At 41.3% G+C, this 26,416-nt stretch overlaps 1 long non-coding RNA gene across 2 annotated transcripts; it reads right to left on the bottom strand.

The window, feature by feature from the left end:
* On the bottom strand, positions 1 to 26,082 carry LOC140845861 (uncharacterized). Of its 2 annotated transcripts, XR_012124785.1 has the most exons (3): positions 25,854 to 26,082; positions 22,868 to 23,017; positions 1 to 576 (listed from the first exon to the last, which is right to left on the bottom strand). It is a non-coding gene; the product is annotated as an uncharacterized lncRNA (long non-coding RNA). The 2 variants fall into 2 exon arrangements; XR_012124784.1 differs by lacking the exon at positions 1 to 576 and having other exon boundaries at positions 18,912 to 23,017.
* Positions 26,083 to 26,416: the final 334 nt, after the last annotated feature.

The following is a 26,416-nucleotide window of genomic DNA, read 5'->3' as shown; positions in this document are numbered from 1 at the left end:
TCCTACTATTTACATGTTTATTACCTTTCAGGGAGAACAATTGAATTTGTATGATAGAACTATTGTCATTAAATGTCATTCACTCAAACATTGGAGGGATGCAAAAAAATAAGGGCTCTTTAATCAACAGGTAAGTTGGGCCAACAAGATATTTATAGGAGTCCCCCCTTATCTGGGGGAGAATACATCCCAAGACTCCCAATGCATGCCTGAAACCACAGATACTATCTAACCCTCTATTTACTTGTTTTTACTACATATACATACCTATAATTAAAATTTAATTTATAAATTGGAATACTAAGAGATGAACAACAGTAACCAATAATAAAATAGAACAATTACAACAATATACTGTAATAAAAGCATGAATGTGGTCAATCTCTTTCCCTATCAAATATCTTTTTATACTCTTATTCACCCTTCTTGCGATGATGTGAGGTGATAAAACGCCTTCTGATGAGATGAAATGAGGTGAATGACAGAAGCAGTGTGACACAGCGTTAGGCTGCTTTGACCGTTTGATGATTCATCAGGAGTATCATCTGCTTCCAGAGCTCAGTTGACAGTGGGTCACTGAAACCATATAAAGTGAAACCATGAATAAGGGGTGGGGGACTACTGTACTTTCATGCTTATTTGAATTTCACCAAAGTAAATTAATGATAGATAGTCAACTTCAGAAGATTTCTGAACTGTTTTACTTGCAACCTAGTTTGTTTTCTTTTTCTTGTTTTTCTTATTCTGACCTGACTTTTTAATTCAAGCCTCTGCATGGCTCAGTTGAACTTAAAATATGTTCCTCAATTACAAAACTAAATACACTCTTCCAATATGATCCAGCAATTGTGGTCCTTCGTATTTACCCAAACAAATATAAAACTTATGTCCACAGTAAAACCTGCACATGAATGTTTATAGCAGCTTTATTCATAAATGTCCAAACTTGGAAGCAACCAAGATGCCCTTCAGCAGGGGATACTGGGAAGGAGCTCGGTTTGGTGTCACTGGGAAGCTGAACAGAGTGAAACTAGAGTCAAGGAAGTTAAAAAAGTTAAGCAAGTTTATTACACTCTGTGACAGAGTGGACCCTGACCTAATGTCAGACAGGCCCTGAATATTTGGTGATAGTTCCTTTTTATGGTGCTTGCAAAGGTATTTAGGAGGGTTAGTGTTATGCAAACAAATGTTGATTGATGGGCTGGCAATGATGTAAGCTAATTGCCACTACGCTGCTTTATCCCAGAATTCTCTCTGCCTACCAAGAGGGGCTAAACTGCAATGCTGATTTAAGTTAATGAATTTATGATGAGGAAAGGTCACTTCAGGACACCCCAGGAGCATGCACAGTTGGACTCTAGCTTGTGTGCTTTCTCTGTGGTTTTACTCCTCCTGCTAGAGGTTTTCTCATTGGTGGAAACTGTCTGCAATCTGGACCTCTCTGTGGTCAGCCTGACCCCTCCTCCCGCCTCTCTCTGGCTTCCTGCCTAACAAATGGATAAATAAACTATGGTACATCCAGACAACAGAACGCTCTTCAGAGGTAAGAACTGAGCTATCAAGCCATGAAAAGACACAGAGGAACCCTAAGTGCGTGTAACTCAGTGAAAGAAGTCAATATGAAAAGGCTATATGTATACTTTATGGTTCCAACTATATGACATTCTGGAGAAGGCAAAATGATGACAGTAGAAAGTTTAGTGGTTGCGAGGCGTTAGTGGGAGGAAAGGCTACATAGGCAGAACACAGGATTTCGGGGCACTGACACTATTCAGTGTTATGTTATAATGACGGATACATGTGGTCATCATTTGTCCAAACTCCGAGAAAATATAACACCAAAAATGAGCCCTAATGTAAACTATGGACTTGAGGTGATTATAATGAGTCAGTGTAGGTTTATCAGTGTGCCACTCTGGGGCAGGACGACCATAGTGGGGGAGGCTGTGCATGGGTCGGGGCTGAGGGTATGTGGCAACTCTGTACTTCCTGCTCAGTTTTGCTGTGAACCTAAAGCTGCACTAGAAAGTAAAGTTTATTATTTTTTAAAAGGTTAAAAACACACTTTTGGAATATACACATTTCTGCTAAGAGAGATTATCTCTAAATGGTGGAACTATGGGTGCTGTAATTTTTTCTCTTTTTATTTGACAATGTTCCCCCAAAATTGTTTTTGTTTTTTTATTTTGCTCCTCAAATATTTGAGTTTTTTTAATTGCATTATTTAAATAATTTCTATGTATACTGAGGATCTTGATTGGGCTTTACTTCCTGCCCCAACACTATTTCTGATTGGAACATAGATAAACGACAATGGCACCTTATCTTCTTTCTCCAGTCAAAGCCAGTCTCAATCATATAGACAGATAAGTGACTCAAATGAACTTTGTGCATATGTACATCATATTAAAGACAAAGTCTTTAGGAATCTCTGTTACCCATATAGGTTACTTACTTTTCTTTTTTTTTTAATTAAGGTAAAACGCTAGTAAACCAAAGACCTAACTTAAATATTTTGAAGTTAGGTTTTAGGCCACTGTTAGACAAAATACTAAGTTGCATCCTTGAGATCAAGATGAAGAATATTGGATGATCATACAATTAGATGGCTCAAATAGAAGATTATTTAATAGTTAAAAGCATGGGCTCAGTCTCAGATGTCCAGGTATTATCTTAGCTCCAAGACTCTTTAGCAGGTGACTCTGAGAGGTTACTTTGTTTTTAAGTTTATAACAAACTTTAAAGGGAAAGGATGTTGATGACTTCTCTGTCAATTCAGAAGGTAAAAGTAGAACCATTGTGTGGAATTCAAGAAAAGCAGGTATCATATCAAACAAGACTCAGTTTAAGGCTGCAGAGTTAGTATTGCCTGCCTGTGGGTCAGTCTGGGTGTGGGAGTGGTGCCCCAGCCCTGAGATGACCTGTTCATCACAGACTAGGCGACTTCGGAGAAAAGTATCTTGGCCTGAGGTAGAAATTTGGACAAAGGGATATTTAGCTGTCCTTACACTTCTAAGACTCTAGGGTTCTAAGATTCCATTATCTGTTAACTTTACTGAACTTTCTGCTGAGAATGGTTTTTCAAATATGAAAATATTTTAAGAACAGAAGAGACAACCTAAAATTGGCTGAAATTTCAGAAAGGCATTTTTTAAATTAGGTACAGATGAAAATATCTGCCCTTTTCTCCTATATAAAAAGAACAGAAGAATTTATCATTATAGGTTTTAAAAAAAAGATATTAACTATGGCCTTTAGATGAAAGGTCCTTTAGAGTCAAAAAGAAGAGCTATCTCCTCAGAAGTTGGTCTACCACATCAGCAAGTATAATTCGATATGCCCAGGCTTCTCCATCCCGAATGGGCAGATTTACTACGATGGCTTCCTTTGAGTGACAGAGCATTTTGTTCATCACTTTGTCACAACTTGTCCTCACTCGTTTACTATTTGCTTCAATGAGCTCCTCAGCCTCTTCTCCAGCACCACCGTGACATCACCATGAAGCATAAGGCTTTCTCACACTCTACTTAAAACACTGCAAAAGTTCTCCACTTCAAATGCAAACTCTTTCTCAGGGCCTGGGAGACTCGGCGTGCCTGGGCCCCCGCACCCCTCCCTCACTGCCATTTGCACGTTCCTCCTCTTGCTGCTGGGGCTCCAGCCACACTGGCTCCATCTGGTGGGTGCCATTCCCAATGCCTGGGCCCCATTCCCCTGGGTGCTTCTTCTCATTCTTCAGTGTTCAGCTTCAAAGCCACTTGGGAGCGGCCTCTTAAAAGAAACATCAAAAACTAGCCCCACCTCCACCCATGAGTTGTTTGTTTCTTAGCTCCTTGTTTGTCCCCTTCACAAATCTTACTCCAGTTGGTATATCTTTCTCCTACTAGTTTGCACCTATTTTCTAAACTACTGCAATCCACACTCCAAATAGAAAAGAACCTTTCCTCTCTTGCTTGCCATTGTACCCCTGCCCTGAGACCGTGCCTGGCATATGATAAGAGCTCAATAATCATTAATTCCTTAGTTGGAAGAAATATTCAGTCAAGTACTACAGGTTCCCATCCGATGCATTTCCACTGGTAAATCCAGGTCCCCACCCTCTCTCGATCAGATTATTACAACTTTCTCTTAATTTCAGTATTCCACCTATCCTTTCCTCTGCCATCAGTCCATTCTCCATGCTCCAGCCAGGGAAGTACTTTTTAAATGTAAATTGAATAATATGTATCTTCTGTTTATCTTTTAAGGGTCTCCAGTTGCTAATAAAACAATAATGCTAACGTGACTTAAAATAGAAAAAAACATTTATTGAACAATTACTGTGTGCCAAGTATTTGTATTAATTCATTTATCCTCATGCAAAAGTTTTTGAGGTATATATCATACATATATGACACATATGTTATGTAGCACATCTTGCCCTTCTTCCTTCTCTTGCGTGGTCCCTAGCATACCACCCTGTAGACACGCCTAATAGGTATCCATTGTTTGATTTGCCAGTTGTCTCTTTCCCACTTTATGCAATCATTGTCAGAAGAGAGTTAGGAAATATCTGGCATTGAGCTCCCAAATATTTAACTATCTGGCATGATTCATGGTATTTCTATCTCTTACCTAAAAGAACTAGTATTCTACTAATTATAGAGTACAGCTAAGAAAATCTTTTACACATATTTTTTTGTTTGGAATTATCTCCATACAAGCTCTGCCGTCAGGGAAGGCAGAAGAACAGGTAGCACAGCTCCTAAAAGCTGTGTTTTCCTTGTGTTTGACACACCATCACACACACGTCTGCTATGCCTCTGCTAGCATAGCTGTGCAGAGTCTGTTTCTATGGTAATTTTAAGCTTATATAACACTAGCTCCTTGTAGTCTTTATGAACATTTCTTAAGTTTGTGAAAATTACATACACCACAACTTCAAAATGATTCAACTCATTTTGTAGCTATTAAGGCAATAATTATGAAATAAAACTATGTAACAATATGAAAATACTTTTACCAGTGAGAGAGGAAAGGAGTATGCTTTGGGATTTGGGCTGAGCTTATAACTGTGAGAGAGAGGAAGATGCTGGTGGTGGTCTTCTTTCCTCCCAGGAAGACCAGGATACCGTGCAGTGTCTACCTTCTCCACAGACCATATATGTTTTCAGGGAATCTGAGCCCAGGCCCAGAGGCACAATTAGGTGAAGCCAGAAGTTCTTAGCTGGGCAAGCTCTTGAAGTGCCAATGTCCAGCTTCTTCCCTCTCTCAGCCCTCCTTCAAACACCATCCTTCCAATTTTGGTAGTTCTGGAGTAGAGCTCTGGCGTCTAGAGTCTTGAGGATTCAGAATTATTGGTCTGAGCCAGTGAATCTCAAATTTTAGTGAGACAAGTATTTCAGGCAGGAGGCACTTGCTAAAATCCATAAGGTCCTGGAACCCACTCCCAGTTTTTGATTCAGGAAGCCAGGAGTGGGGCCTGAGAATTTCATTCCTAACAAGTTCAAGCTGATTCTAACGAAGCAGAGTGGACCCCCACTTGGAAAATTCTCAGCTCTTGAGAACAAGCTCTTCTGTGGGGATGTGCTTTGTATGTGGTGCCCTGAGCTGTGGTAATTTTGCTACCAGCCTGCTGGTGAAACCAACAGAAGAGGGCAGAGCCAAGCACTGCCACACCTACGCACTTATCCTGGGAGTTAAATAAATATTATTTTTAAGTCATTAAAGATGAGGAATTTGTTGTTTGCTGCAGAAAATATTCTACCTGATGTCTTTCTAAGATGAAAACTGTTGTGTTGAAAATGATGAAAATGTATATTTCTCTCTCTCCCAATATGCTTTTTATGCAATAAGTATCACCAAAATCTGTTTGATTAAATCTATAATATAAAATGGAAGAGGAAGATGTGATTATTTTACCTATTTATTCCATTTATGTAATAGTTTTACCACTTTTTCTTTGTGGTATGTTTTGATTTTCCAACTATTTTTTTCTATTGAATATGTCATTCAGAGGCTGGACACTAAATATGAGGCCTTCCTTCTTAATTATCATAACAAAAAGGCCATAGAAATGCCACCAGATGGAAGAGTTCTTCAGGAAGATACACTGGCCTGATATCAAGATGTGCACAGCAACCTGCTGCATTAAAAGACAAACAGAAGAGTTAGAACTAAGACAATTGCCTCGAACCTCCTTCTGTCTTGGCTTTGACTATGTTAGTTGAGTTCCCTGTGTGGCCTCCTTCTCCATCTGCTAATGCAAAATTTAGGTATGAGAGAATACCTAAATCCTACTTCCACCACCACCATTCCTATTATGGCTAGAGGGCTGTGGTAGGAAACATTGTCAGTTGGTCCCTGAACTCCCATTCCCAATTTTGGGGGGTGCCTCCACTCTAGAGGCTGGAAAATCTAAATGGTCATTTTCCCAATCTCCACTGCAGCTACGAGTGGTCCTGTGACACAGTTCTGGCTAATGTGATATAAACAAGTCTTCTATGGAGCCTGTATGAGAGTTTTAACTTCTTGAAAGAAAGGACTCACAGCATCTCAAAGTAAAGAGCTCATTTGGGAAGGGTAGAGAAATGGGGAGATGAAATTTGCATAATATTTTAAAATATGTTCAAAGCTAGATATTTCATAGGTGTTTACTGAATAATTTTTTATGGTTCTGTTGACTTGTTCCCAACACCTACTTCAGAAAGTTTCCAGGCTGAAATTATTTCATTTAGGCTCTAAGGAATAGCACTTTGTTACTTGCATCAGTAATTGTCACTGTACTTGAGTAAAGCAAAAATCTGTGTATCTTGTGCATGTGAATTACCTGGGCTCATTTCTATTAGGAAGTGAGATCCTTGCCAGGATCTTCAAATCTAAAAAGAGAATGTCAGTCCTACTTTCCAGCCCATCTGACTGTTAAGGAATAAAGATTCTAAATTAAATCAATAATATGGATTGTCTACAGTTCAGGAACTTAATAAAGTCACCATATCCTCCTACCCACTGCCTCCCAGTAACTATCAAAATTCCATTGAGAAGAGCACTGTTCAAGAAGAATTGCCTAAACTTTGGATAAGCGGTCCATATATTGTAAACTTCAATGTGTCCTGAATCAAGTTAAAACTCTGAGGGCTGCATAGTTTGACCACATTGTCCAGTTCCTGTAGAATTGCTCTTATGAATCGACTGTATTTAATAATTATGTCCATTACGTCCATGGAGGGATGATGCTAAGATATTCACTGTTGTCTCAGCATGAGAACGTTGCTCATTAAATTTCATAGAATATTCTTTATAAAAACATAGAAAGCAACCCCATAGGCATAAACAGCAGGAATAGTTTTCTTACTTTTGAGCAAATGTGTTTTTATTATATACACAGAAAATCGTATGTTTTTGTTTCTCTTTTTCTGCATTTCTTGCTAGAAAACTCAGAGGCATTTAAATCTATGGCCCAAGTGTAACAAGGGTGGCAGGCCTCAGCATACAGCTAAATTCATCCTAGGTTTCATCTTATTTTTCCAAACCAATTTCTCTTTCTTCCTTACCTACTCACTCTATTTTTTTCCCTCAGTGTTCGTCTTGTGTTTTGCTTGAATTTTTGTTTTTTGCATATTTGTAAATTGCTGCATGAGCCTTTGGAATAAAAGGCAGTGCAATATCACTAACCCCCAGGCTTTACAGTATTCACAAGCTTGTCCGTGAGAAACTCACTGCTTGTAAACACACACCAAAACCACCCTTATTTTGAGGACAGAAAGGTGGATCACTGACCCACCTGACTACATTCACTTAGGACCCAGTCAAAGGCACATACACACGCACACTCCAGCACAAAATCCAAAGCAGACGTGAAGTCCTGCACCCTGGTTATCAGACGAGGCTGAGGAACAGAGCAGTACTTGAAGATAAGCACCAGGCAAAGGGATTTGTAACTTAGGCAAAAGAGAAAATGTGGGCGGCCCCAAACCTGGGTGTGGGAATCAAAGCAACGAGTCTGGGCAGCTGACAGAATGCAGCAACACATGGAGCAAACATTTTCCCCAGTCAATAGTTCATGGTTTATTTTAATAGTAAAAAAGTGTCCCCTAAGGTGGAGGTAAGAGTAATTCTCAGAAGTTTTGCCTCATATTTTTGTGTCCATAAATGTAACCAGTCATATAAAACCAGAGCACCCCTTTCCTGGTGAAATACTAACAAAGCTTCCCATGCGTTCCATGTCATCTTGCCTCCAAGAAGCACCGGGACTAAGGGTTTGGACTGGCCAAGAAGTGGGCAGAGATCTGTGCCTGCAGCCAAGAGGCCATGTTTAACATCCCAGTTTCCGTAGGACTCCGATTTGGGATTTCTGGGAGTGATAATCACACCCCTACAGGTTCAGGACAAATGAGCAATAAACAGTATCAAATGGGCATAAAAATATATTTTTCCAGTAAAATTAGGTTGAAAAGCAGCCGAAGTCAGACTTGTCTCTTTCCCCTCCAAACCACTCCCTGTTGCTCAAAGGCACGGGCACTGCGTAAAGACAGCCATTCCTGCCTGGGGCCAGGCCTGGGGCTGGCTCCCCACACAGAGCAGGGAGAGGGCCTCTTCTTAGGAAAGAAGTGGCTGGAGGGTATATCGCAGGAGACAGAGGCTACTCCCCAATATTCCCTACAAGGTGAAAGTTCCTCTTGTGCTCCAAGAGGAGCATGGGGAAAGGGAGAAACTGGTCTCTCCTTCGCGTTTTCTAACCCTCCGCCTACAGACTCTGCAAGGTCACCAGGGCTGCAGGCGGACTCGTGGCAGAACAAGAAAAGCAGCCGATCAGGGCAGTCCTGCCTCCCCCTTCACGTCGCTGCTTCCCCTGAGTATTGCTCTTTCGTTTATTCTTGAAATGACAGTAGCATTTCTACTTTCTGTCTCTAGATACCTATAAAATGAGTTGAGATGTTTTAATTAACTGTGATAGTGTTTCACCCGAGGCTAAAAATTTACCTTCCATTCTATTTCCATCTCAAATTATGGCCAGTTATAGCACAATAATAAACCTAATAACAAAGAAGAAAATCAACCATGAAAAATATGCCCGAAAATCAGATCATATAAGCCCTTCTATTAATAAACTTCTACATGAAAAATAAAGTCCAAAATTACAGACCTATATGAGCTGAGGACCAAACAAGATAAAGCCCCAAATTCTTCCCTCCAAAATGTCTTGTCAGCTCACCTTTGAGAAACTAGACAAGAGAAACTTGACATAGAGTTGCCCTTGTAGATTTGGAGTGCGTTCAACAGTGGAACCTGGGCTTTGTCCTGGAAGGCGTGGAGTCCCTGTAGCAGCATCTATAGGTGGTTACCACAGAGCAGAGACCAGATGGTGTCTGGGGGAAGGAGGGTCATCAGAGAAAATGCTGGAAGAGAGTTTCCAGGCTCAGGGGATATGACGCATCTCTGCCAGGAATTCAAAGTCCAGGACCTGTGAGCCCAGCTGGGTCAGGAGGAATCTCACCACTGGGGACTGAGGGTGGCCACGGTGGGGAGGAGAGGCGATGGGATTCCACCAGGGCCTTCTCCTCCAGAGCACAGCATTTAAGATACTCTGGCCTTCTCACAAAATTTAGAAAATTGCTCTTTGGGGACAATCCAGCCATAATGTCCTCCTCAAGGCTGTCTTATTCCCCAACTCTTATGTTTAAAAACTCTTAATTTCCATTTCCCTTTGAAGTCGCTCCTCCCTGGTATGCAAATGCTGCACTGAGCATGGGCTCTGTCTAGGCATCTGGGTGCTAGAGATACTGTCTCCCTTATTTCAAAATCAGAGCATCCCAGTTTGTAGAAGCTTTGCATTCTCCACAGTCCTCCTCCTGTCTCTGCATTTTCTCATAGATGACAAGGTCTCCAGACATGTTTTCCCTGAGTTATTGTTGCCATTGCCAGTGCCTTTCTCTCTTGCACATAGTAGGTCTACAAAATATACACAGGGCAGGTTGCTCCTTGTGGCTACCCCTGTCTCAGCAGGATCATCGCCACTGGCAGCTCCTCCTGATACTTTTAAAGACTGCGCCTTTTAAGGCTGAGTGTGAATCCACATTATTGCTCAAAAATCCTGAAATCCTCAGCTCTTGAATTTTCCCTTATTCCAGGACATCATTTCCTTGCCTCCTTCTTGGTGTCATAGAAAGTATTTCGAGTGCTCAGTTTTCCTCCAATGTACCCCACTCAGATGATTTTTTACATTCTAAACTGCTTCTTAAATTGGTCCCTTTCCTTGTCTGCTTGTAAATCTAATATTACTAGCTGAATTTAATATTTTGTTTTCCCCTTATTTGAGGATCTAAATAGTTATTTTTCTTATACACATCTGGAGGCTCTTTCTGTTGATCCCCCTGTCTCCATTTCTGCCTAGAATGGGAGGAAAAAAGACATGGGTTTGGGGCATCCTTCAAATGCAGATATAATGGGATGTTTTGCTTTTCTTGGTGTTGAGGAACTTTGGCAGAAACCCCAAAGGTCCATAAAATTATGTCTATCAAGGACTCCCTAAAGGGAGGTCCTACACTACCTACTCTGGGCAAGCTAAGAAAATAGGAGCCCAGTTCTTCCAACATGAATGCTTACCCACTTCCAGCCTAATGGGGGTGATGGCAGAGATGCTGGGGAGGAAGGGCCATTCTGGAGGGTCATCAGTGGGCTGTGCAGAGCCTCACACCCCCATGACCAAGTGAAAGTGACCTTGACAGAACAACTGGGAGAATTTGTCACATGTTCCCTGCATTTGAGGAAAAGGAAACTCTTGCCGGTAGCAAACCAAAAGAGAAGCTGGCTGGAACCACTTGCCTAGCATCAAGGAGAAAAAGAGCTTCTATGGGGGTGAGGTTCATATCCTCTGATGATGGGGAAAGGAGGCCTGAGATTTCTCATGGCCCAGGGGGCCTGTGGTGGAGAATCAGCCTCTAGTTATTTTAAAAAGTACCTCCATCTTCCTGAAAGGATGAAGGGAGCCAGTAGAGAACATTTGGGATGGTCCATAAGAACTCCAGGGGCAGAGCTAGGTAAAGTTTAAACAAGTAAACATGTGAAAATGAGTCATTGACTACAGTAATGCCAGTATAATCAGAGGTCTCTTGGAAGTATCAGACACATACATACACACACACACTTGATGGGCCTACAGCAAGAATAGTGTTGGAGGCCCACCTACCATTACCTAAATAATTAAAAGTGTAAATAAAACTAATAAATTGTTGAATAACATGTTTCATCTTCCTACCTTAAAAATATAGCTTCAGAATCATCTGGAAGACCAGGGTCAGATTTATAATTTTTAGACTCCTCTAAGCTCCATGGCAGAAGAGGGCAACATGTGGGGGGTGGAGATTGCCAGCGCCCAGTCTCCTGCCTAGATCCCTCACCCCTGACTCCACCATCCAGCAGAAGGAGATCCAGGTGCATGCATAGGAAGCCCCAAGCCCAAAGCACCAGGCTCCACCCACTTACACCCCAGCAAAATGTCACCCCTGGCCATCCTTTGGGCTTAGGAGTGCATGCAGTGGGTGTGGCCTACTCTTGGAAGACAGACCTGGGGAAGAGGCCTGAGCAGGGACTGGAAAGCAGGGTCAGGGCCCCTTGGAAAAAGAATCCCTGGGTCCCAGGACTGAGAAGGGGTTTGGAGGGGGTGCTCCTAGTCCCCCAGCAAGGACTAGGGCAACATTAGAACCTCAGCCTCACCTAAACTGCCTCTTGTTGATTCCCTCTCCCTTTTGGCTGAAGGTCAAAGAGCTCAAAGACCTCATCTAATAATTGGGAAAGGGAGTCAGTGGTGTGGAGGTCAGAGCCAACCCCATGAGCTCCCCATTACAGGCTATCAGCCCAAATCAGGCCCTTAAGCAGAAGAGGAAACACCAATAGAATGAGGTTTGGAGGTTTGACTATTACACTCAACTGGTTATTTTAATTTCTGAAGTGAGCCTGTTCTTCATTTAAGAGTGCCCAAAACTCTAGGACTTGCTTTAAGGTTATTTTTCAAGGAGTGTGGAAGAACAAAATTGAGACCCAGTTTAAAGGGAGTGATCAGAAAGAAAAAAATTGCTTTGGCTCCTGGTTTCTTGCACCCAGGTTGCCCAGTACACCAGTTACATGTGCATCGCATCAGGAGGTAATGGTGTGCAGGAGCAGAGAGGTTTAGGAGTAGAAAGTCCTGATTGCCATCCAAGGATGAGGCATGGCCATGGCACAGGTGCACAACTGCTCAGTATTAAAAATGCTGTGTGATGAATGGCCCAAAGCACTTGCTTAGAGCTGAATCACGGCCTTACACATGATTATCTAAGCATAACTTCATTAGTCTTAGTGAACTTGGTCTGCTGCCAATACATCCCAGAAGGATATCCCAAAAGCAGAAAGCAAACCCCATGAAAACCTCCTGATATGCCTGAATGTTACTGGATTTTCTTCTTGCAAAGTGGCTTAAGTGGAAAAAACTTTTATACACCAATTTTGTATATTTCAATGAAGGAGTCTTTGATGTGTGATTTAAAATCTTTGCATAATATTAATAATCAATATAACTGAAAATGAATGCATTTTAAATTACTGCTAACTTGACATGTGCTAGTAAACACCATGCATTTAAATCCCTTTGGTTTGAATTATCATCCCTCATTGTATCAAGGAGAAATGGCCAAAAATGGCCAACTAAAACAAATGAGATTCTTTATTGTTTACACATATTTTGCCTGTAACTTTTGACTGAATGGCACAGGTTGGTGTCCTTTTGCTGAAGTTATCTGGAGAGCAATTTTACACTGTTCAGCTACTGCCCAGTACTGTGTATAATGACATGCCTGCACTGCCAGCACTACTTTACCTAAAGACACTGTGTCTGCTGTTGTGAAGTTATTCCTATACCTGCCCAGGATATTAGGGTTTGTTTGGGGTTTTTTAGCATCATATGCAGTATATGCTGTGTTTACTTTCTGTATCACTGAATCACATTCCTAAGCTTTTGCCTTTCTCATCAGGAACTGAAAGAAACTAGAGACAGAATAACTACACTATATTTTAAGTTGAGACTGAGTCACATTCATTAATACTTCCAACATATGTGCTATCTAAATCTCATAAATTAGGAACAGAAGACTAGAAAGTCTCAATATTGAATGAGCTATAAAACCGTGTAATGACATTCATGAGTCTATCTGGAAATAAATGGCTAGATTGGAGGTTCAACTCAAGTAATAATGGGTGTAGGCATGCTGACCTTTGTACTTGCTCATATGAATTGTCATTTGCTGTCCCTGGACAGAGCAATACAGCATCATCCACGGGTATTTGAGGAGAGTGGTGTGAGATTCAGAACTATGCGTGGTGCATACACTCACTCTAATCTATTGCTATAATATTATTAAACTACTCTAGTTTCTTCTTTACACTTTAAACTCTAAAAAACCTGATTCCTACAGAGTATTCTAAACACAAACATTGTTTTCTTATTCCTTTTCAGCCTTCCAGTAAAAAGAGCCTCCTCATTGTCTTTCGCATGTTTTCTGGACTGCTAAATAGAAAAGAGCTGAGAGATGGATGGAGCAACCACAGGTAAAGGGTGCACAGGGCTCCGTGGCTTGAAGTGCATCCACATTGCAGCTAGGTAAGGAGGAGAGCTGAAATCACAAGGGGCAGCTCATGCTTCATTCACCACAAGGTTCAAATAATAGAAGCCTGTATAACTGCATTGAGTTTATTCTCTATCATGGTCCAAGCATACAGTGAATCTTTTTAATAGGGAAGATATATTCATTACCACCACTACCACCACCACCCTACTTTCCCTCTTTTTTATCTGTTTATTGGCAACATCCACCAACCTTCCATGACTGGGTTGAACTCCTAGCCTTGATTCCTAAAATCCAAAATTGAGATTAAGATATATATAATTAATACTTCATAGTTAACTTGAGATTATATGGTGGGTGGTAACTAAAGATGCCTATAAACAAGCTACTTAATTATAAGAGATCAGTCTCTCCAGATTTATCTTTTCCGATAGACTCAGTCTAAAGAAAATAGTCTAAAGAAAAACAAAACTGAAAACAGTACATAAACAGTACATGCACAACATAGCTGCCTTCACAGTTAGTTACATTCTAGTCTTTTGCCTCTGTTGGAAAAAAAAACAAAGTAAAACAGTAGAAAGAGTAAAATCATTTCACTATCCAGTTTGGGGATTGAACTCCAGCAGATGAAGACTGTGCCCAAGACATCAAAGGTGCCATGTGACGACCAACATAAGGAACTATGAACCAAAAGCTCAAAGCAGAGACGAACAGGCCATGGGAAGTATGAGCAGGACCGGTGAGAGACCTCTGAGCCAGCAGGTGAGAACAAAGACGGACCATCTGAGCTGTCAGCTGCCCAAGCAAGTCCCCAGTTTAAAGAAGTGAGTGTGATGTGAAGAAAGGCAAACTGGGTTTCTGGGACTAAGGCAAGCTAACATCGGGCTTCAGGACTTCAGAAAGAGTAAGGCAACAGCTGCCCTAACAGAGAGAAGAGAAAGAGCCTCCACATTGTCTTTCGCATGTTTTCTGGACTGCTAAATAGAAAAGAGCTGAGAGATGGATGGAGCAACTACAGGTAAAGGGAGCACAGGGCTCTGTGGCTTGAAGTGCATCCGCATTGCAGCTAGGTAAGGAGGAGAGCTGAAATCACAAGGGGCAACTCATGCTTCATTTATCACAAGGTTCAAATAATAGGAGCCTGTATAAGAGCTTGCATAAATCCAGTATAACAGGATTACACCAATGAGTCCGCTGGCTAACTGACAAAGTTAAACCAGAAGATCATAAAAAATGATACCTGATACATACCCTACATAATTGACTTTGACTAAAAACATATAAGAACACATTGATTGACCAAGACTTTGGTCTAGAACCAAACTTTTCATTAGCATATGAATTCACTGATTGGAATTCTGCATTGTGTTTTCATGATTGATAATACATTCTCTATAACGCCAAGTTTTAATGTCTTACAAGTGAAACAAGAATTTAAAATCCCCTACAGATTTTTATGACTCCCCTTCTCCAACTTGTATAATTGTTTTATACATCTATTTACAGCTAGGCTATTTACGCTGGCCTACATCTAATTTTACAGCAATAGTATTTTGGTGCCTTAATTTGGGGATTTTTTTGGGAAGATAGCTAACTTTATCTAGTTTTTTATATAAAGCATTCAACAATAATCTTTTTTGCATTCTATCAGCAAATATGTAATATCTAATTAAATTAGGAACATGTAACAAAAGTAGAACTAGCATAAACAGGCGTGAGATAAAGCACACCCCACTTGGTAAGCATACAACTCAATGGAGAGCACAATCAATCTGGCAAGTTAGTTTAATGACAATAGCTTAAAAGTCTATAATTTTATATGATTTCTAAATTAAAAATGTTTTTCATCTGCTACATTTAACAATGATAGCTTCTTAAAAACATACAAAGATATAAACTGCTTCTAAATCCAAATGGTGAATTAAGTTATTTGTGGGAAAATATTTCTGGCATTTACTGGACTATATGATCCCCGTGTAGACAAATGCCAGGAGTAGGTTTAGATCGACCGAAGAGCCAGGCACAGACATCACAAACAGGTTTTAGTTACCAAAGGATAGAGAAGAAATCAGTCAGGAGATGAAATAGAGACATCAGCAATAGTTTCCTAGCCAGATGGAGCTATGATCTCCTAGAAACCCAGTTCTCTCTACCTAAACATGCAGTGAATGAGGCTCAATTGCCCTCCTCCAAATCGTGTTTATGTGTAAACCCTATATACATGTTTATATACACCTGCTGGCATAGTTCTGCTGAACGTTAGTCTAGATAATGTGCTGGAGACTGCCTTGTCTGCGCCAGGGGCAACTCGTCACAACAGGACATCACAACAGAGTACAGGAAGACTCATCTGTGGAGATAGACACATGCCACCCTCTAGGTTAATACAACCCAGGTGATTACTTGGTGGACAAAGATCTGAAAATAGAGCAAAGATCGGTTATACCGCTGTCTCTGAAGGACTTGCTGATGTGTTCTTAAACCAGTCAAACGTCTCTCTGCATGGATGTTAGTTGAAAAAAATGTTTCAGTAACAATCTTTGGAAAATGCTTGGTTAAACTAAGTTAAACAGGTTTCTTTCCAGCAAAGCTTTAATATTAGTCACTCGTCAGGAGGAGGCTATTGCCAGCAGTGTTTCCTGAACTAATCTCAACTCAAGCCTCGTTTTCCTCATTTATGCATTTCCTAAAATCACAGTTCTCTAGAGCATCATTTGGGAAATGCCACTGCACCTGGCATGCCGAGTTTTGTGTCTGTGTCTCTGTTGGCTCCTAACCCTGAGGGCAGAACTTCTTTAACTTATTCTAGGATTTCACATTTCATCTTCCAGTGGGACTTTCAAGCCTTTCTCCAAAGACCTGCAGCCTTTTGAGGACTAAAGAGAATTCACAAACAGAGTCAAATATTATCTTTGTTTGTTCATAAGGTGGTTAGAAACTCAGACATGTGGAACAGTCACCTTGTAATACGTGATAATAGTGGTCATAATAACAAGACCTATGGATTATTGGATACCTGCTGTGCTTCATATGCCGTTAGCTTTCTCATATGTGATCTCATATGAGTCTCTGCACTAGTAAATATTATTATTCCCATTTACATATTGGGAAACTGAGGCCCAGGGACATTAAATGCCTTTCACAAAGTTGCACAATCAATAAGTGGCAGAGATAAGCTGAAAACAGGCCCTTTCTCTTACTATGTCACCCATATGCCTCCGTGTGCATAAATGCTCGTACTGTAGTAGTTCAAGGAGAGAGAAGTGATGAGCGATGAGGCATCCCGAAGAAGCCCATGAGTGAGTGAGACGGGGGCTGACGGTGCAACTTCCAGGCAAGCAGAGGAGGAAGCAGAGCCATTCCAAGTGAAGCGAGCAGTGCAAGCAGACATGGGTCGGGGGCTGGAACCACTAAGAGCTGCATTAACAAATCATCGAAAAGGGAGTTTCTTTACAACAGCAGATGATGAGGTCAAAATATATTACAATGCACAGGAAGCTACATGGGCTGGGCAAGGACAAGACTGGAGAGTTCAGGAGAGTCTGTGATACTCACCATCTTTGTCCTGCAGGGGGTGCCATCCCAAGACTGGCCAGCAGCCTCCAGACAGACTCACTTGCAGCCAGCCAGCCTGGTTTGACGCCCCAGGGAAAGGCTTTATGTTCAGGAAAGCACACTGAGAGGCTGGGGCGGCCACTCCCTGAGCTGGGAAAGATGCTGGGGAGAGGGCAGACTGATGCACCTCGGGGTGGGACAGGGTCTTGGCCGTTGGATTCTCCTTTTCTTCCTATCCTCTGCCCCTCTCCTGGAGACCCACCGTAAAGCACTAAAGCAGGACGTGGTTTGTAGCACCGCATCCTTCCGCAGGGTAAAATCATTCCGCAGGGAAGGCACAAAGGGCCAGGACTTCAGACTTCATGGAGCGTTCAAATGGGAGTGCTTGTACGACCCGGGCCACTGAGCCATTGGGGAATGTGTCCTGGTCAGAGGTATTAGATGGGAAGAACAAAATGGATGTACTGGCCTCTGTGGGAATTTCCTAACTTCTGATGATAAGAATTACCTGACATAGTAAAAAAAAAAAAAAAAAATAGTCAAAATTCTTTCCCCAGAATACTCCCCAGAGCGTTCTAATTCAGTGGTTCCATGAGGTGCCTGGCATTTTGAGTTCTCTACAAGTTTGTGTCATCACTGGAGAATTTCGGCCACCGCACTCTATCCTGCTGGCCCCCAGGGCGGCCCGACAGCCCTCAGCCTGGCCCTCAGAAAGGCAGAGGTTCAGGCTCCACCCCGCACCTACTGAATCAGGATCTGCCTGTTAACGAGGTGTTCGGGTGCTTCCTCCTCACCTTAAAGTAGCAGGGCGCTGTGTCCTCCAATTTTAATGTATAAACAAATCACCTGGGATCTTGGCAAAATGCAGATTCTGACTCAGAGGGTCTGCATATCAGGCGCCGTCAGGAGTCAGCATTTCTAATAAGCTCCCAGGGGACTCAAGTTGCTGGTCTGTGGACCACATGTGGAGGCGCAAGGATCTAGACTAATAGTGGGACAGTTTATGGTATTAAACAGACAACAAACAGTAACTGCATTGCACACAGAGTAACAGGGAATTAGTCTCGAAGTTAAACGTGTGAGGTGAGTGACATCACTGTTTGAGAGACAGCAAATAAATTTTGGCTCTAGTCCTGCTCCCCTCCCACCACCCTCACTTCTCTATCGTGCATGCATGTCTTTTCTTCCTGCTTTATTTCTGCTTTTGGTGACAAAGTTTCTGACCATGAAGTGTATCTCTGGGAAATGTCCTCTTTGTTCATGACAGTGTTACTACACCACATATTTGTCCGAAATCGCTATTCCTCGATTGTCATCATGCTATTGGCTATTACACTAAATTGGTAACTGAAAGATGGTGTGGCTGTCCCAAATCAGTTACTGCATCAGTTTCTGAACTTTCAGATCATTCAACTTCTTTGTTAAGGGTATGTTTGTTCAGTCAAATCTTTACAATAAGCCTCCACTTGAGGCAGTAGCAAATGCCAAAAAAACTATCCTTTCTACAACTTTTTATGTTAACCAGTTTTAACAAATGGCTTTAAAGCTTTTATTTTTTAAAAAGAGAAGTGGTATCTGAATAAAATGATGCAAAACAGTTATCAGAGAATAAGAAGTGTTATATGTATTCTAAGATCTACATTTTAGGACCGAGCAATTCATTCTGAACACTAGTTGTCTTTTTAGCCAGGAATGAATAATTCCTGTTTAGTTAAAAAATAAAATACTCAAAATAAAATCAGTGTTATATATACATGAAAAACAAAAATAAAACAAGCAGAATTTCTTACTGTATATATTTGGAGATTTGAAGAACATGTATGTTGCAAATGAAAAACCTTCCACACTGAATGAAAATAAGTATCAAAGCATATATACATATAATCCCTACTGAGTAAGAAAATGATCCCGGTAAAGAATTGCAGACTTCTGGGATTTCATTTCTTTGATGGACATTATGCTAAGATCTGACACTTCTACTTAGCTATTTTTTGCAAATAACACATCTGTGCATCTTAACAAAAAATGTGTATGAGTGCAAAAGTTGCTGAGTATAATCCCAAAATTTAGAGGTGAAATTTCAACAAGAAACAATTGAATCAACTGGACTATCACAACTTCTTTCTCAAATTTATAGCAATTAAACATCTGGTAATCCTTTGAATCTGTTGTTACTACTTTTAAGTGACTCAGTTCTAAAACTCTAGGTGAGTCTGATTCCATAATTTCTCTACTTAAGTGACCTTTTTACTTGTGACATGGGTAAATTCATTAAGAAAAGAAAAATCACTGAAGTTTACTTAAGGATCCTATATTAATTTGCTAGGGATGGCATAATAAAATACCACTGATTAGGTGGCTAAAGCAACAGAAATTAATTTTCTTAGAGTTCCAGGAGCTAGAAGTCCAAGATCAGGATGCGGGCAGGGCTGGCCTCTCAGGAGGCCTCTCTCCTTTCCTTGAGTACAGCTGCCTTCTTGCTGTGTCCTCACGTGACCTTTCCTCTGCCCGCAAGCATTCCTGGTAGCTTTTCTTCTTCTTGTAAGGACACCAGTCATATTGAATTAGGGCCTCATCCATACGACCTCATTTATCCTTAATTAACTCTTTACAGGCCCTATCACCTAACGCAATCACATGAAGTGTTAAGGCTTCAACTTATGATTTTGGGAGAACACAACTCAGTCCAGAATGGACCCACTTTCAATATAATTTACTGGCTGTATTGATAATATTCACCACCAAAGAGAATTAACCATCAACTTAATAATCATATTCAAGTATTTTGCAAATGTCTAGTGCTTGATGTAGTAAGCAAATTGCTTATCAATAAAACATTCCATTTTTATATGGCCTCACAGCTTATGAGGGACTTTTGGGCACCCTTTCTCATTCAGTCCTCACAATTCCCCACTCTCATATTATCAAGTCAAAATTATTAGCCTTATCTTAAATGTGCAGAAGAGAAAGGAGAGGTTGACTTGCTCAAGATCGAGAGGATAATACATGGTGAGACCAGAACTAGAACTCAAGCGTTTGTCTCCTAGTCCACTTTTTCTTTTCTGAACTATGACAGCAATTAAATTAAAAATGGCCCCTGACTTGGAAAAATTGCAATCATAAATATTAAGGTGCCAATGTTGGGTTGGTTGTGAATTATTGGGAGAATGAAATAGTTGGAGTTGGGTTCCGTGGCCATAAGCAGTTTCTCATGGTTGACCTTCTTCCAAAACTGCCAAGATTTAGTCCTAGGGAGAGATTATGGTAAGGAGCTGCAATATAATGAATTATAAGAAATACATGTTTGGCCATTCAGATAACCAAATATACATTTCCAAAGTATATTTGGTCTTCACCCAAAGCTATCTAAAACACTTCAGAGCCTTAAAGGTGAAAAAAGGGTGTCTTGTCATGTCAATGAGAGACTTTTGGACCAAACCCAAGGGTGGGAGCTGAAGGTTAAATCAGCCAATGGCCAATGATTTAGTCAATCATGACTATGCAAAGAAGCCCTCACAAAAACCCCTGAGATGAGCATATCACTCTCTTGTGTCCTACTTCCCTGTCGGAGACAGTTTTCATGCCTGGGGAACCAGAACATATTCACATGCCACTGAGCCAGGCCCCAGGTTCCACAAGGATAGAAGCTCCTTTATTTGGGACCTTGCCTATGCATCTCTTCATCAGGCTGTTAACTTGTACGCTTTATGGTATCCTTTATTAAAAAGGTAGGCATACATGTTTTCCTGAGTTCTGTGAGTTATTCTAGCCAATTAATCTAACCTAAGAGGGAGGTCGTTGGAACCTCCAATGTGTAGCCAGTTAGGACAGGCGTGTGACTAGCATCTGGAGTGGGGGGTAGAGAGCAGTTTAATAAGATGGAGCCTTTAGCCTGCAAATCTAGTGCTTTCTCTAGGCAGATAGCATTAGAACTGAGCTGAGTTCTTGGAGACCCTGCTGGTATTCAAGAACTGGTTGGTGTTGTGCATGGGAAGACCCCCTTGCCAACACACATGCATTGGAATTGGGTCCGGGAACCTGAACAGAGTTGTACTGCTGTGCATAAAAACACAGGAGTCACAAGAAATTGTGCCATTTGTGACAACATGGATGGAACTAGAGGGCATGACGCTAAGTGAAATAAGCCAGAGAAAGACAAATACCATATAATTTCACCTACTTGTGGAATATAAAAACAAAACTAAACAAAAAGAAAAAAATTAGCAATAGACTCCTAGACGCTGAGAAGTGGCTGGTGGTTACCATGGGAGAAGGTTTGGAGTGGGTGGGTGGGGAGCATAAGAGAGATAAAAGGACACAAAAATTTTCATTCATAATATAAGTTTGTCACAGGGAGGGTAGTATAGCATGGAGAATATAGCCAGTGATTCTGTAACATCTTTCCATGTTGGCAGTAACTGCACTAGTGGGGGTGAGGATTTAATAATATGGGTAACTGTTGAACTACTGTGTTGTATACCAGAAAACAACGAAAGACTGTATATCAACCCTACCTCAATATTTTTAAAAAGTAAAAAAAACAAAAAACAACAAAGGAGTCTGGAACAGTGTGATAGGTGCTCAAATAATATATACGAATGAATAAATATTGAATAAATCCAGAAAGTCCCAGTAACTGGTCTACTGTGAGTCTTTGATATTGTTGAATAAATAAATGAATGATTAAGTGATAGAGTTAATTTATTTCTTAGGATGACGTGATACTTAATAGAAATGGAAAGCCTTTCAGAATATACCTTGCCAGGCACATCTTTCCAGACTCAGCTCAGGAAGCCTCCCAAGAAGCCCTAGTCCCTCTCCATGAGCCCAAAGCCCCTCCTGTACATCCCCATAACATCACTTCTCTTGGTCTCCCAATGCAAGTCATGTGCATAAATCTCAGTCTCCCCTTTAGACTGTGAACTCTTCCAGAAGTTTGGTTCTTTGTCTTATTCATGCTTACCTTCCATAATGCCTTGCACATACTCAATTGTGGAATTGAATCAAAACGTTGGTGTTGAGTGGAATTGAATTCACACTCAAAAGTGGGAGCATTTTCTGGGGTATCTGGGAGGTTAATGCAGTCTCTCACACTTGTGTACTCTGATCTTACCTTAACCACCAAGTATGTATTGAAATTTTTGTTTTAAGTTCAGAAAAGACATCTGGAATAGTGAAGCCATTTTCCTCATGCTTCTGTATTTTGGACCCAAAAGAGAGACTTTTCTCTCTTAAGCACAAATTGAAACACAAACCTTTCTTTGTGTAAGAATTTTCCAAGACACTCATTTACACAAATCATTTTCTGAGGTGTTCTCACTAAGCCTGCATAAAGTATATTGCCTGAGTTTTTTCAGCACTAAGGAATGGCCAAACTGTCTGGTTTTTCCATTCGAGGTTTCACAGGAACTTTTTTTATACTTCAAATGTTCAGTAAAACCAGAAACACTGGGATGTTTTTTCGTTAAGAGAATGTTGAGAAAATTCAGTTATATCTGCAATCACAAATGTAAACAAGAACGTGCAGATTTCTCAATCGAGAACATTTCCCTATCCAAATGCCTTTCAAAACAGGAGCCACTTTAGCAGGTATAAATTAGAAACAATCTGGAAAGCTTTTTCGGCAGGTGCTGATTGAAATGGAAATTTCACACAACAAAATTGATTACAGTTGGAAAATGTAAGACTATTGGAAAAAAGAAATGCAACTACGACTAGATTTCATAGTTTCCTACAGAATGTTTCTCTCATGCTGGCTTTTGTAGAGTAGGCCTTCTCGAACTGTAGAAAATGTCCAGGTTCCAGCGGCAGAGAATGAGGGCCTCCACAGGTATCTGTCCAAGGCAGGCAAAGAACATGCAGTCATCCACATCAGTAGCCTCCACCTAAGTCAACAAATCAATTCCCACCATCAAAGAAGTCAATATCTTGGCACCCAAATTTGGTAGATACCAAAATCATGCATCCCACTTCTGACCCAACTCACACGTCCCCTGTTGTTTATGAAACTGTCTACTTCCCTTCATTCGGTTAGAAGGTAAGTGAGAAGAGTTGAAGTAGACCAGAGAAGAAGCAGAATAAAGCCTTCACTCAAAATTTTACACTTGAAACCTCGATGTATTGTGCTTTGACACTGGGATTTGATTGCAACATGTTTCAAAGATATAATGCCTTTTAAAATCTCATAGAATTTCACTGAAATAGAATATAAGGAAATTCAAGTGACAATCCTTTCACTTTTTTAGAGAGATATTATAGAGAGATTTGTGATAATAAATATGCACTTGATACAGAAACTCTAAGGATTGGAGATATAGAGTTGCACAGAGCTGTGAACAGAATTGTTTTCAGAACACGGACATGCAAAAAATTCTAAGTGGGGAGAATAAATGGTACATGGTTACAGTCATCATGCCTCCTATGTTTGGCTCACATCCATGTAGGCATCTCTTCCATCGTAGTATCTGTTAAATAAATGGTTCTTAATAGGCAGTTGGCAGAAGGTGATCAGTGGGAGACACCACAGGAGGAGATTTGATTTAGTTGGGGACATTTTTCAACTCTGATACCCTCTCCCACTTGTGCCAGGATCAGAAGCAAGGAAGAGGGAAAGCATCTGTAATTTGCAAGCACTTTCTAGATGATTCCATTATGATTCCCCCAACTCTTATTGAAACAATAAACAAAGAAATGAAAAAACACCTCAGTGTTTTAAGTAATTAAGTATAACTACTTTCATGATGAGTCAAAGGAGGAAAATCTATTCTGTATTCATATAACTGAGGATTTTTAAATAAAAGAGAAAACCATGGAGATCACAATATCAGCTATCTCATTTTATAGTTGAAGAAACTGAACAAAAGTGTTTTGGTTACTTAATGTTAGAAACAATATGATTTTACAACTAAAAGAGCTTTTTTTTATAACAAATCTATACACAATAGAAAGTTGAATCAAAGAAGGCTTATTTGCAGCATCCTTTAGCAAATAATTATCGAGCACTTTGTTATAGGTATTCCAATTGCCTATGTTATTTATAATCCTCACATCTATTCTATGAAACAAATACCATTTTCTCCATTTTACACATGGGGTGGGAAAGGACAAAGGCACAGAGAGGTGAAGTAATATCCCCAAGATCACATAAATGGTTTGGTAGAGCTGGGATTTGAACTCAGGTTATGTAACCTAACAGTAGGTGGTACACCTGAGCTGCCTACCAGGCACCTAGCACCCTGCCAGCTTCTGTAACAACAATAGTTGGGGGGGGAAAGGGATCCTATGTTCATGAATTACTATAAATAATTTAAAAGTAAACCAACTATTAAATATATACTTTCAAAGTCTGGTAAGTACCATAAAGAAAAGGAACAAAGCAGCATCAGAGGGTGCTCATAAACCTTAGTTTATAAGATCAGAGAAGAGGAATGGCATCTAAGCTGAGGCTGAGAAGGGGCCACAGGTGATAGCATATGCCAAGGCCCTGGGATAGAAGAGCTTAGCCTCCTCAAGGAACTGAAAAGTGGCCTTGTGGCTGGAATGTGGGTAAAATTCAGAAATACACTAGAAAAGATGGGAGCAGTAGATGAGGAGGGCCAGATCATAAGGAGCCTTGGTGGCCATTGTAAAGAGTCTGAAATTACTTCTCAGTGAGTGGTTCACATGTCCTCTGGGCAGGGGAGGCAGTGGGCGAGCACGTGTCTTGCTCCCTTGACATGTAGGCACCTGAATACACCACCTCATTTTCCTCCCGTTTGCTGTCATGTTCTAGAGGCTTCTTATCCCCCATTTATGTATAGTCTTCCTTTCCATGAAAGTACGGTCATCATTCATAATGAGTTCAACATTCACAAGAGTATCCACCTGGGACTCTACTTCTCTCAATAACACCATCTCACTTGTGCCTTCCTCCACTCTGCCCCTGTCACCCACACGACAGTTACAGCTGAGGTCCTCTGGTTCATCAGCAGAGGTTGCTCCACCTTCAAACATCTCACTTTTAAGCACTCTCCAGTCACTACTTCCAATCCTTCTACTGCACTTGTTCAATAGCCCCACTGACAAAATTCTTGAGCCTTATCAAAACCTCAATTCCATGGACCCCCACTATGTTATCACTGTCATCCCATCTTCTCGGCCCCTCTCTAAATATAAGAAGCAGGAGAATATAAAAGCTCTGGGTGATGCCAGTATGTGACGTGCTTAACCAAACAGCTGAGCACTGGGGAGGGAACCACACAGGCAAGTGGGCTGCGTGATATTCAAGGGGCCCTCAAAACGCTGGCCATCTGGCTGCATTTCCTCATTTTTTGCCACTCTCCAAGATGATTACTTTATACTTTTTCTCTGTTATTTTTTCCCATTACCCCCATTTGATTACCTCACTCCATGTTTCATGGAGCAAATAAGAGCCATCAATCAGGAATTCACTCACCTCCCTATCCACAAATCTAGCAACCTTTCTACACCTTCTTTCTTCTTAAAACGGAGAACACGTCTTCCCAGCTATTCAAGTTCAGACCTTGGTTTTGCGGTTCCTGTCTCCGGCCTTCCCGAGATCCCCAGTCTGGTGTTACCCGACCCCTCTCTCCCTCCCATACCGTCAACGCAGCACTTCTGCTGGGCTGCGTCCATCAGCCTAAACACATGCTCCCGTGTGTGTTTTCAAAAGAGGAAAGATCCCTCCTCCCATTGCCCCGCACGGCACCGCATCTCCCTTACCCGACTTCCCTTCAGAGCAGAACCTCTCGGAAATACGCCCCTTCTCGGCTTCTGTTCACCCTCCATCCTCGGGACTCGTCGGGGCCTGTCAGTCAACAGCACCCCCCACGCCGCCGGGTCTGGAGGCCGGCTCCCCGTGCACGCATCCTCTCGGGGGCGCCCACCGCGGCCGAGCGCTCCTCACTGCAGTTCCCTCTCCCGGGTTTTCGTGGCAATACACTCCGCTGGCTTCTCCTCTCACCTCACTGAGGGCTCCCCGTCGATCATCCGCCCAGCCCCTCCTTCTGCATCGGCCTCGCTGCTTCCCCCCTTTCTCTCCTACTCCGACAGCGAGGGTTCCCCACTGCTTTGTCCCATTTCCTTATCTCACGTCTCTCACCACTCCCCTTACCACTGAGGTTATTAAATAACATTCAGATTTACACATCTGGCCTCAAACTAGTCTCTGAGCTTTTGACTTACAACTCAATTGCCCACTTGACTTCTTTACTTGATATCCAATAGCCATCACAGAATTCATCTGGTCAATCTCTCTTTTCCCAAAAGGCAATCCCCCCAAACTC

Source organism: Manis javanica, chromosome 13 (assembly GCF_040802235.1).
Source record: "Manis javanica isolate MJ-LG chromosome 13, MJ_LKY, whole genome shotgun sequence".
NCBI classification, from domain to species: Eukaryota; Metazoa; Chordata; class Mammalia; order Pholidota; family Manidae; genus Manis; species Manis javanica.
Note: the sequence above shows the minus strand (reverse complement) of the source record. Positions and strands in the feature narration are given on the sequence as shown.